Genomic DNA, 12,204 nt, shown 5'->3' on the forward strand with positions numbered 1-12,204 from the left:
GGTTAGGTGGCTCTTTCAGTGTTACAAGCGTTTGTCTGTCTGTCTGTCTGCAGCACATGGAGCTGGTTAGGGGTTAGGTGGCTCTTTCAGTGTTGCAAGCGTTTGTCTGTCTGTCTGTCTGCAGCACATGGAGCTGGTTAGGGGTTAGGTGGCTCTTTCAGTGTTACAACCGTTTGTCTGTCTGTTTGTCTGTCTGCAGCACATGGAGCTGGTTAGGGGTTAGATGGCTCTTTCAGTGTTACAACCGTTTGTCTGTCTGTCTGTCTGTCTGTCTGCAGCACATGGAGCTGGTTAGGGGTTAGGTGGCTCTTTCAGTGTTACAAGCGTTTGTCTGTCTGTCTGCAGCACATGGAGCTGGTTAGGGGTTAGGTGGCTCTTTCAGTGTTACAACCGTTTGTCTGTCTGTCTGCAGCACATGGAGCTGGTTATGGGTTAGGTGGCTCTTTCAGTGTTACAAGCGTTTGTCTGTCTGTCTGTCTGCAGCACATGGAGCTGGTTAGGGGTTAGGTGGCTCTTTCAGTGTTACAACCGTTTGTCTGTCTGTTTGTCTGTCTGCAGCACATGGAGCTGGTTAGGGGTTAGATGGCTCTTTCAGTGTTACAACCGTTTGTCTGTCTGTCTGTCTGTCTGTCTGCAGCACATGGAGCTGGTTAGGGGTTAGGTGGCTCTTTCAGTGTTACAAGCGTTTGTCTGTCTGTCTGCAGCACATGGAGCTGGTTAGGGGTTAGGTGGCTCTTTCAGTGTTACAACCGTTTGTCTGTCTGTCTGCAGCACATGGAGCTGGTTAGGGGTTAGGTGGCTCTTTCAGTGTTACAAGCGTTTGTCTGTCTGTCTGTCTGCAGCACATGGAGCTGGTTAGGGGTTAGGTGGCTCTTTCAGTGTTACAAGCGTTTGTCTGTCTGTCTGTCTGCAGCACATGGAGCTGGTTAGGGGTTAGGTGGCTCTTTCAGTGTTACAAGCGTTTGTCTGTCTGTCTGTCTGCAGCACATGGAGCTGGTTAGGGGTTAGGTGGCTCTTTCAGTGTTGCAAGCGTTTGTCTGTCTGTCTGTCTGCAGCACATGGAGCTGGTTAGGGGTTAGGTGGCTCTTTCAGTGTTACAACCGTTTGTCTGTCTGTTTGTCTGTCTGCAGCACATGGAGCTGGTTAGGGGTTAGATGGCTCTTTCAGTGTTACAACCGTTTGTCTGTCTGTCTGTCTGTCTGTCTGTCTGTCTGTCTGTCTGTCTGCAGCACATGGAGCTGGTTAGGGGTTAGGTGGCTCTTTCAGTGTTACAACCGTTTGTCTGTCTGTCTGCAGCACATGGAGCTGGTTATGGGTTAGGTGGCTCTTTCAGTGTTACAAGCGTTTGTCTGTCTGTCTGTCTGCAGCACATGGAGCTGGTTAGGGGTTAGGTGGCTCTTTCAGTGTTACAACCGTTTGTCTGTCTGTTTGTCTGTCTGCAGCACATGGAGCTGGTTAGGGGTTAGATGGCTCTTTCAGTGTTACAACCGTTTGTCTGTCTGTCTGTCTGTCTGTCTGCAGCACATGGAGCTGGTTAGGGGTTAGGTGGCTCTTTCAGTGTTACAAGCGTTTGTCTGTCTGTCTGCAGCACATGGAGCTGGTTAGGGGTTAGGTGGCTCTTTCAGTGTTACAAGCGTTTGTCTGTCTGTCTGTCTGCAGCACATGGAGCTGGTTAGGGGTTAGGTGGCTCTTTCAGTGTTACAAGCGTTTGTCTGTCTGTCTGTCTGCAGCACATGGAGCTGGTTAGGGGTTAGGTGGCTCTTTCAGTGTTGCAAGCGTTTGTCTGTCTGTCTGTCTGCAGCACATGGAGCTGGTTAGGGGTTAGGTGGCTCTTTCAGTGTTACAACCGTTTGTCTGTCTGTTTGTCTGTCTGCAGCACATGGAGCTGGTTAGGGGTTAGATGGCTCTTTCAGTGTTACAACCGTTTGTCTGTCTGTCTGTCTGTCTGTCTGTCTGTCTGTCTGTCTGTCTGTCTGCAGCACATGGAGCTGGTTAGGGGTTAGGTGGCTCTTTCAGTGTTACAACCGTTTGTCTGTCTGTCTGTCTGCAGCACATGGAGCTGGTTAGGGGTTAGGTGGCTCTTTCAGTGTTACAACCGTTTGTCTGTCTGTCTGTCTGCAGCACATGGAGCTGGTTAGGGGTTAGGTGGCTCTTTCAGTGTTACAACCGTTTGTCTGTCTGTCTGTCTGCAGCACATGGAGCTGGTTAGGGGTTAGGTGGCTCTTTCTGTGTTACAACCGTTTGTCTGTCTGTCTGTCTGCAGCACATGGAGCTGGTTAGGGGTTAGGTGGCTCTTTCAGTGTTACAAGCGTTTGTCTGTCTGTCTGTCTGCAGCACATGGAGCTGGTTAGGGGTTAGGTGGCTCTTTCAGTGTTACAACCGTTTGTCTGTCTGTCTGTCTGTCTGTCTGCAGCACATGGAGCTGGTTAGGGGTTAGGTGGCTCTTTCAGTGTTACAAGCGTTTTCCGTCTGTCTGTCTGTCTGCAGCACATGGAGCTGGTTAGGGGTTAGGTGGCTCTTTCAGTGTTACAACCGTTTGTCTGTCTGTCTATCTGCAGCACATGGAGCTGGTTAGGGGTTAGGTGGCTCTTTCAGTGTTACAACCGTTTGTCTGTCTGTCTGTCTGCAGCACATGGAGCTGGTTAGGGGTTAGGTGGCTCTTTCAGTGTTACAAGTGTTTGTCTGTCTGTCTGTCTGTAGCACATGGAGCTGGTTAGGGGTTAGGTGGCTCTTTCAGTGTTACAACCGTTTGTCTGTCTGTCTGTCTGCAGCACATGGAGCTGGTTAGGGGTTAGTTGACTCTTTCAGTGTTACAACCGTTTGTCTGTCTGTCTGCAGCAGCACATGGAGCTGGTTAGGGGTTAGGTGGCTCTTTCAGTGTTACAAGCGTTTGTCTGTCTGTCTGTCTGCAGCACATGGAGCTGGTTAGGGGTTAGGTGGCTCTTTCAGTGTTACAACCGTTTGTCTGTCTGTCTGTCTGTCTGTCTGCAGCACATGGAGCTGGTTAGGGGTTAGGTGGCTCTTTCAGTGTTACAAGCGTTTGTCTGTCTGTCTGTCTGCAGCACATGGAGCTGGTTAGGGGTTAGGTGGCTCTTTCAGTGTTACAACCGTTTGTCTGTCTGTCTGTCTGCAGCACATGGAGCTGGTTAGGGTTAGGTGGCTCTTTCAGTGTTACAACCGTTTGTCTGTCTGTCTGTCTGCAGCACATGGAGCTGGTTAGGGGTTAGGTGGCTCTTTCAGTGTTACAACCGTTTGTCTGTCTGTCTGTCTGCAGCACATGGAGCTGGTTAGGGGTTAGGTGGCTCTTTCAGTGTTACAAGTGTTTGTCTGTCTGTCTGTCTGCAGCACATGGAGCTGGTTAGGGGTTAGGTGGCTCTTTCAGTGTTACAAGCGTTTGTCTGTCTGTCTGTCTGCAGCACATGGAGCTGGTTAGGGGTTAGGTGGCTCTTTCAGTGTTACAAGCGTTTGTCTGTCTGTCTGTCTGCAGCACATGGAGCTGGTTAGGGGTTAGGTGGCTCTTTCAGTGTTACAAGCGTTTGTCTGTCTGTCTGTCTGCAGCACATGGAGCTGGTTAGGGGTTAGGTGGCTCTTTCAGTGTTACAACCGTTTGTCTGTCTGTTTGTCTGTCTGCAGCACATGGAGCTGGTTAGGGGTTAGATGGCTCTTTCAGTGTTACAACCGTTTGTCTGTCTGTCTGTCTGTCTGTCTGTCTGCAGCACATGGAGCTGGTTAGGGGTTAGGTGGCTCTTTATGTGTTACAACCGTTTGTCTGTCTGCAGCACATGGAGCTGGTTAGGGGTTAGGTGGCTCTTTCAGTGTTACAAGCGTTTGTCTGTCTGTCTGTCTGTAGCACATGGAGCTGGTTAGGGGTTAGGTGGCTCTTTCAGTGTTACAACCGTCTGTCTGCAGCACATGGAGCTGGTTAGGGGTTAGGTGGCTCTTTCAGTGTTACAACCGTTTGTCTGTCTGTCTGTCTGCAGCACATGGAGCTGGTTAGGGGTTAGGTGGCTCTTTCAGTGTTACAACCGTTTGTCTGTCTGTCTGTCTGCAGCACATGGAGCTGGTTAGGGGTTAGGTGGCTCTTTCAGTGTTACAACCGTTTGTCTGTCTGTCTGTCTGCAGCACATGGAGCTGGTTAGGGGTTAGGTGGCTCTTTCAGTGTTACAAGTGTTTGTCTGTCTGTCTGTCTGCAGCACATGGAGCTGGTTAGGGGTTAGGTGGCTCTTTCAGTGTTACAAGCGTTTGTCTGTCTGTCTGTCTGCAGCACATGGAGCTGGTTAGGGGTTAGGTGGCTCTTTCAGTGTTACAACCGTTTGTCTGTCTGTCTGTCTGCAGCACATGGAGCTGGTTAGGGGTTAGGTGGCTCTTTCAGTGTTACAACCGTTTGTCTGTCTGTCTGTCTGCAGCACATGGAGTTGGTTAGGGGTTAGGTGGCTCTTTCAGTGTTACAAGCGTTTGTCTGTCTGTCTGTCTGCAGCACATGGAGCTGGTTAGGGGTTAGGTGGCTCTTTCAGTGTTACAACCGTTTGTCTGTCTGTTTGTCTGTCTGCAGCACATGGAGCTGGTTAGGGGTTAGATGGCTCTTTCAGTGTTACAACCGTTTGTCTGTCTGTCTGTCTGTCTGTCTGCAGCACATGGAGCTGGTTAGGGGTTAGGTGGCTCTTTCAGTGTTACAACCGTTTGTCTGTCTGCAGCACATGGAGCTGGTTAGGGGTTAGGTGGCTCTTTCAGTGTTACAAGCGTTTGTCTGTCTGTCTGTCTGTAGCACATGGAGCTGGTTAGGGGTTAGGTGGCTCTTTCAGTGTTACAACCGTTTGTCTGTCTGCAGCACATGGAGCTGGTTAGGGGTTAGGTGGCTCTTTCAGTGTTACAAGTGTTTGTCTGTCTGTCTGTCTGTAGCACATGGAGCTGGTTAGGGGTTAGGTGGCTCTTTCAGTGTTACAACCGTTTGTCTGTCTGTCTGTCTGCAGCACATGGAGCTGGTTAGGGGTTAGTTGACTCTTTCAGTGTTACAACCGTTTGTCTGTCTGTCTGCAGCAGCACATGGAGCTGGTTAGGGGTTAGGTGGCTCTTTCAGTGTTACAAGCGTTTGTCTGTCTGTCTGTCTGCAGCACATGGAGCTGGTTAGGGGTTAGGTGGCTCTTTCAGTGTTACAACCGTTTGTCTGTCTGTCTGTCTGTCTGTCTGCAGCACATGGAGCTGGTTAGGGGTTAGGTGGCTCTTTCAGTGTTACAAGCGTTTGTCTGTCTGTCTGTCTGCAGCACATGGAGCTGGTTAGGGGTTAGGTGGCTCTTTCAGTGTTACAACCGTTTGTCTGTCTGTCTGTCTGCAGCACATGGAGCTGGTTAGGGGTTAGGTGGCTCTTTCAGTGTTACAACCGTTTGTCTGTCTGTCTGTCTGCAGCACATGGAGCTGGTTAGGGGTTAGGTGGCTCTTTCAGTGTTACAACCGTTTGTCTGTCTGTCTGTCTGCAGCACATGGAGCTGGTTAGGGGTTAGGTGGCTCTTTCAGTGTTACAAGTGTTTGTCTGTCTGTCTGTCTGCAGCACATGGAGCTGGTTAGGGGTTAGGTGGCTCTTTCAGTGTTACAAGCGTTTGTCTGTCTGTCTGTCTGCAGCACATGGAGCTGGTTAGGGGTTAGGTGGCTCTTTCAGTGTTACAAGCGTTTGTCTGTCTGTCTGTCTGCAGCACATGTAGCTGGTTAGGGGTTAGGTGGCTCTTTCAGTGTTACAAGCGTTTGTCTGTCTGTCTGTCTGCAGCACATGGAGCTGGTTAGGGGTTAGGTGGCTCTTTCAGTGTTACAACCGTTTGTCTGTCTGTTTGTCTGTCTGCAGCACATGGAGCTGGTTAGGGGTTAGATGGCTCTTTCAGTGTTACAACCGTTTGTCTGTCTGTCTGTCTGTCTGTCTGTCTGTCTGCAGCACATGGAGCTGGTTAGGGGTTAGGTGGCTCTTTCAGTGTTACAACCGTTTGTCTGTCTGCAGCACATGGAGCTGGTTAGGGGTTAGGTGGCTCTTTCAGTGTTACAAGCGTTTGTCTGTCTGTCTGTCTGTAGCACATGGAGCTGGTTAGGGGTTAGGTGGCTCTTTCAGTGTTACAACCGTCTGTCTGCAGCACATGGAGCTGGTTAGGGGTTAGGTGACTCTTTCAGTGTTACAACCGTTTGTCTGTCTGTCTGCAGCACATGGAGCTGGTTAGGGGTTAGGTGGCTCTTTCAGTGTTACAACCGTTTGTCTGTCTGTCTGTCTGCAGCACATGGAGCTGGTTAGGGGTTAGGTGGCTCTTTCAGTGTTACAACCGTTTGTCTGTCTGTCTGTCTGCAGCACATGGAGCTGGTTAGGGGTTAGGTGGCTCTTTCAGTGTTACAACCGTTTGTCTGTCTGTCTGTCTGCAGCACATGGAGCTGGTTAGGGGTTAGGTGGCTCTTTCAGTGTTACAAGTGTTTGTCTGTCTGTCTGTCTGCAGCACATGGAGCTGGTTAGGGGTTAGGTGGCTCTTTCAGTGTTACAAGCGTTTGTCTGTCTGTCTGTCTGCAGCACATGGAGCTGGTTAAGGGTTAGGTGGCTCTTTCAGTGTTACAAGCGTTTGTCTGTCTGTCTGTCTGCAGCACATGGAGCTGGTTAGGGGTTAGGTGGCTCTTTCAGTGTTACAACCGTTTGTCTGTCTGTTTGTCTGTCTGCAGCACATGGAGCTGGTTAGGGGTTAGATGGCTCTTTCAGTGTTACAACCGTTTGTCTGTCTGTCTGTCTGTCTGCAGCACATGGAGCTGGTTAGGGGTTAGGTGGCTCTTTCAGTGTTACAACCGTTTGTCTGTCTGCAGCACATGGAGCTGGTTAGGGGTTAGGTGGCTCTTTCAGTGTTACAAGCGTTTGTCTGTCTGTCTGTCTGTAGCACATTGAGCTGGTTAGGGGTTAGGTGGCTCTTTCAGTGTTACAACCGTCTGTCTGCAGCACATGGAGCTGGTTAGGGGTTAGGTGACTCTTTCAGTGTTACAACCGTTTGTCTGTCTGTCTGCAGCACATGGAGCTGGTTAGGGGTTAGGTGGCTCTTTCAGTGTTACAACCGTTTGTCTGTCTGTCTGTCTGCAGCACATGGAGCTGGTTAGGGGTTAGGTGGCTCTTTCAGTGTTACAACCGTTTGTCTGTCTGTCTGTCTGCAGCACATGGAGCTGGTTAGGGGTTAGGTGGCTCTTTCAGTGTTACAACCGTTTGTCTGTCTGTCTGTCTGCAGCACATGGAGCTGGTTAGGGGTTAGGTGGCTCTTTCAGTGTTACAAGTGTTTGTCTGTCTGTCTGTCTGCAGCACATGGAGCTGGTTAGGGGTTAGGTGGCTCTTTCAGTGTTACAAGCGTTTGTCTGTCTGTCTGTCTGCAGCACATGGAGCTGGTTAGGGTTAGGTGGCTCTTTCAGTGTTACAAACCGTTTGTCTGTCTGTCTGTCTGTCTGCAGCACATGGAGCTGGTTAGGGGTTAGGTGGCTCTGTCTTTCAGTGTTACAAGCGTTTGTCTGTCTGTCTGTCTGCAGCACATGGAGCTGGTTAGGGGTTAGGTGGCTCTTTCAGTGTTCAGTGTTACATGGAGCTGGTTAGGGGTTTGTCTGTTCTGTCTGTCTGTCTGCAGCACATGGAGCTGGTTAGGGGTTAGGTGGCTCTTTCAGTGTTACAACCGTTTGTCTGTCTGTCTGTCTGCAGCACATGGAGCTGGTTAGGGGTTAGGTGGCTCTTTCAGTGTTACAACCGTTTGTCTGTCTGTCTGTCTGCAGCACATGGAGCTGGTTAGGGGTTAGGTGGCTCTTTCAGTGTTACAACCGTTTGTCTGTCTGTCTGTCTGCAGCACATGGAGCTGGTTAGGGTTAGGTGGCTCTTTCAGTGTTACAACCGTGTTTGTCTGTCTGTCTGTCTGCAGCACATGGAGCTGGTTAGGGGTTAGGTGGCTCTTTCAGTGTTACAAGCGTTTGTCTGTCTGTCTGTCTGCAGCACATGGAGCTGGTTAGGGGTTGTGGCTCTTTCAGTGTTACAAGCGTTTGTCTGTCTGTCTGTCTGCAGCACATGGAGCTGGTTAGGGGTTAGGTGGCTCTTTCAGTGTTACAACCGTTTGTCTGTCTGTCTGTCTGCAGCACATGGAGCTGGTTAGGGGTTAGGTGGCTCTTTCAGTGTTACAAGCGTTTGTCTGTCTGTCTGTCTGCAGCACATGGAGCTGGTTAGGGGTTAGTGGCTCTTTCAGTGTTACAACTGGTTAGGGGTTAGGTGGTTTGTCTGTCTGTCTGTCTGCACATGGAGCTGGTTAGGGGTTAGGTGGCTCTTTCAGTGTTACAACCGTTTGTCTGTCTGTCTGTCTGCAGCACATGGAGCTGGTTAGGGGTTAGGTGGCTCTTTCAGTGTTACAACCGTTTGTCTGTCTGTCTGTCTGCAGCACATGGAGCTGGTTAGGGGTTAGGTGGCTCTTTCAGTGTTCACCGCTTGTCTGTCTGTGTCTTGGAGCTGGTTAGGGTTAGGTGGCTCTTTCAGTGTTACAACCGTTTGTCTGTCTGTCTGTCTGCAGCACATGGAGCTGGTTAGGGGTTAGGTGGCTCTTTCAGTGTTACAGGTGGCTCTTTCCATACAAGCGTTTGTCTGTCTGTCTGTCTGCAGCACATGGAGCTGGTTAGGGGTTAGGTGGCTCTTTCAGTGTTACAAGCGTTTGTCTGTCTGTCTGTCTGCAGCACATGGAGCTGGTTAGGGGTTAGGTGGCTCTTTCAGTGTTACAAGCGTTTGTCTGTCTGTCTGTCTGCAGCACATGGAGCTGGTTAGGGGTTAGGTGGCTCTTTCAGTGTTACAACCGTTTGTCTGTCTGTCTGTCTGTCACATGGAGCAGCACATGGAGCTGGTTAGGGGTTAGGTTAGTGGCTCTTTCAGTGTTACCGTTTGTCTGTCTGTCTTCTGTCAGCACATGGAGCTCTGTCTGTACAACCGTTTGTCTGTCTGTCTGTCTGCAGCACATGGAGCTGGTTAGGGGTTAGGTGGCTCTTTCAGTGTTACAACCGTTTGTCTGTCTGTCTGCTGCACATGGAGCTGGTTAGGGGTTAGGTGGCTCTTTCAGTGTTACAAGCGTTTGTCTGTCTGTCTGTCTGCAGCACATGGAGCTGGTTAGGGGTTAGGTGGCTCTTTCAGTGTTACAACGTTTGTCTGTCTGTCTGCAGCACATGGAGCTGGTTAGGGGTTAGGTGACTCTTTCAGTGTTACAAACCGTTTGTCTGTCTGTCTGCAGCACATGGAGCTGGTTAGGGGTTAGGTGGCTCTTTCAGTGTTACAACCGTTTGTCTGTCTGTCTGTCTGCAGCACATGGAGCTGGTTAGGGGTTAGGTGGCTCTTTCAGTGTTACAACCGTTTGTCTGTCTGTCTGTCTGCAGCACATGGAGCTGGTTAGGGGTTAGGTGGCTCTTTCAGTGTTACAACCGTTTGTCTGTCTGTCTGTCTGCAGCACATGGAGCTGGTTAGGGTTAGGTGGCTCTTTCAGTGTTACAAGTGTTTGTCTGTCTGTCTGTCTGCAGCACATGGAGCTGGTTAGGGTTAGGTGGCTCTTTCAGTGTTACAAGCGTTTGTCTGTCTGTCTGTCTGCAGCACATGGAGCTGGTTAGGGGTTAGGTGGCTCTTTCAGTGTTACAAGCGTTTGTCTGTCTGTCTGTCTGTCTGCAGCACATGGAGCTGGTTAGGGGTTAGGTGGCTCTTTCAGTGTTACAACCGTTTGTCTGTCTGTCTGTCTGTCTGCAGCACATGGAGCTGGTTAGAGGGTTAGGTGGCTCTTTCAGTGTTACAACCGTTTGTCTGTCTGTCTGTCTGCAGCACATGGAGCTGGTTAGGGGTTAGGTGGCTCTTTCAGTGTTACAAGCGTTTGTCTGTCTGTCTGTCTGCAGCACATGGAGCTGGTTAGGGGTTAGGTGGCTCTTTCAGTGTTACAAGCGTTTGTCTGTCTGTCTGCAGCACATGGAGCTGGTTAGGGGTTAGGTGGCTCTTTCAGTGTTACAACCGTTTGTCTGTCTGTCTGTCTGCAGCACATGGAGCTGGTTAGGGGTTAGGTGGCTCTTTCAGTGTTACAACCGTTTGTCTGTCTGTCTGTCTGCAGCACATGGAGCTGGTTAGGGGTTAGGTGGCTCTTTCAGTGTTACAACCGTTTGTCTGTCTGTCTGTCTGCAGCACATGGAGCTGGTTAGGGGTTAGGTGGCTCTTTCAGTGTTACAACCGTTTGTCTGTCTGTCTGTCTGCAGCACATGGAGCTGGTTAGGGGTTAGGTGGCTCTTTCAGTGTTACAACCGTTTGTCTGTCTGTCTGTCTGCAGCACATGGAGCTGGTTAGGGGTTAGGTGGCTCTTTCAGTGTTACAAGCGTTTGTCTGTCTGTCTGTCTGCAGCACATGGAGCTGGTTAGGGGTTAGGTGGCTCTTTCAGTGTTACAACCGTTTGTCTGTCTGTCTGTCTGTCTGCAGCACATGGAGCTGGTTAGGGGTTAGGTGGCTCTTTCAGTGTTACAAGCGTTTGTCTGTCTGTCTGTCTGCAGCACATGGAGCTGGTTAGGGGTTAGGTGGCTCTTTCAGTGTTACAAGCCGTTGTTTGTCTGTCTGTCTGCAGCACATGGAGCTGTCTGTCTGCAGCACATGGAGCTGGTTATGGAGGGTTAGGTGGCTCTTTCAGTGTTACAACCGTTTGTCTGTCTGTCTGTCTGCAGCACATGGAGCTGGTTAGGGGTTAGGTGGCTCTTTCAGTGTTACAACCGTCTGTCTGTCTGCAGCACATGGAGCTGGTTAGGGGTTAGGTGGCTCTTTCAGTGTTACAACCGTTTGTCTGTCTGTCTGTCTGCAGCACATGGAGCTGGTTAGGGGTTAGGTGGCTCTTTCAGTGTTACAACCGTTTGTCTGTCTGTCTGTCTGCAGCACATGGAGCTGGTTAGGGGTTAGGTGGCTCTTTCAGTGTTACAAGCGTTTGTCTGTCTGTCTGTCTGCAGCACATGGAGCTGGTTAGGGGTTAGGTGGCTCTTTCAGTGTTACAAGCGTTTGTCTGTCTGTCTGCAGCACATGGAGCTGGTTAGGGGTTAGGTGGCTCTTTCAGTGTTACAACCGTTTGTCTGTCTGTCTGTCTGCAGCACATGGAGCTGGTTAGGGGTTAGGTGGCTCTTTCAGTGTTACAACCGTTTGTCTGTGGTTGTCTGTTACAACCGTTTGTGTCTGTCTGTCTGCAGCACATGGAGCTGGTTAGGGGTTAGGTGGCTCTTTCAGTGTTACAACCGTTTGTTGTCTGTCTGTCTGTCTGCAGCACATGGAGCTGGTTAGGGGTTAGGTGGCTCTTTCAGTGTTCGTTTGTCTGTCTGTCTGCAGCACATGGAGCTGGTTAGGGTTAGGTGGCTCTTTCAGTGTTACAACCGTTTGTCTGTCTGTCTGTCTGCAGCACATGGAGCTGGTTAGGGGTTAGGTGGCTCTTTCAGTTTCAGTGTTGTCTGCAGCACATGGAGCTGGTTAGGGTTAGGTGGCTCTTTTGTCTGTCTGTCTGTCTGCAGCACATGGAGCTGGTTAGGGGGCTCTTTCAGTGTTACAACCGTTTGTCTGTCAGTGTCTGCAGCACATGGAGCTGGTTAGGGGTTTGGCTCTTTCAGTGTTCGTTTGTCTGTCTGTCTGCAGCACATGGAGCTGGTTAGGGTTAGGTGGCTCTTTCAGTGTTACAACCGTTTGTCTGTCTGTCTGTCTGCAGCACATGGAGCTGGTTAGGGGTTAGGTGGCTCTTTCAGTGTTACAACCGTTTGTCTGTCTGTCTGTCTGCAGCACATGGAGCTGGTTAGGGGTTAGGTGGCTCTTTCAGTGTTACAACCGTTTGTCTGTCTGTCTGTCTGCAGCACATGGAGCTGGTTAGGGGTTAGGTGGCTCTTTCAGTGTTACAACCGTTTGTCTGTCTGTCTGTCTGCAGCACATGGAGCTGGTTAGGGGTTAGGTGGCTCTTTCAGTGTTACAACCGTTAGGGGTTGTTGTCTGTCTGTCTGTCTGCAGCACATGGAGCTGGTTGGTTAGGTGGCTCTTTCAGTGTTACAAGTTTGTCTGGCATGGAGCTGGTTAGGGGTTAGGTGGCTCTTTCAGTGTTACAACGTTTGTCGTTTGTCTGTCTGTCTGTCTGCAGCACATGGAGCTGGTTAGGGTTAGGTGGCTCTTTCAGTGTTACAACCGTCTTTGTCTGTCTGTCTGTCTGCAGC

The sequence above is a fragment of the Oncorhynchus nerka genome, linkage group LG18 (assembly GCF_034236695.1).
Source record: "Oncorhynchus nerka isolate Pitt River linkage group LG18, Oner_Uvic_2.0, whole genome shotgun sequence".
NCBI lineage: Eukaryota > Metazoa > Chordata > Actinopteri > Salmoniformes > Salmonidae > Oncorhynchus > Oncorhynchus nerka.